Source organism: Sinocyclocheilus grahami, unplaced genomic scaffold, assembly GCF_001515645.1.
Source record: "Sinocyclocheilus grahami isolate Dianchi unplaced genomic scaffold, SAMN03320097.WGS_v1.1 scaffold419.1, whole genome shotgun sequence".
NCBI lineage: Eukaryota > Metazoa > Chordata > Actinopteri > Cypriniformes > Cyprinidae > Sinocyclocheilus > Sinocyclocheilus grahami.
Genome location: NW_015505598.1, coordinates 1,262,206 through 1,262,502, shown reverse-complemented (window position 1 = coordinate 1,262,502; position 297 = coordinate 1,262,206).

Genomic DNA, 297 nt, shown 5'->3' with positions numbered 1-297 from the left:
GGGTGTGGTGTGGTGTGATGTGATGTGTGTGTGTGTGGTGTGATGTGTGTGTTTGTGTTTGTGTGTGGTGTGATGTGTGTGTGTGTGTGAGATGGGTGTGGTATGATGTGTTTGTGTTTGTGTTTGTGTTTGTGGTGTGGTGTGTTTGTGTGGTGTGTTTGTTTGGTGTGTTTGTGTGTGCGTGTGTATGAGTGTGTGTGTGTGTTTTTGTGACAAATGAGGACATAAATGTGTATAATGACAAAGGTATGACAGGTATTACAAGGAGAAGGTGACTTTTCAGGACATTACCCCATG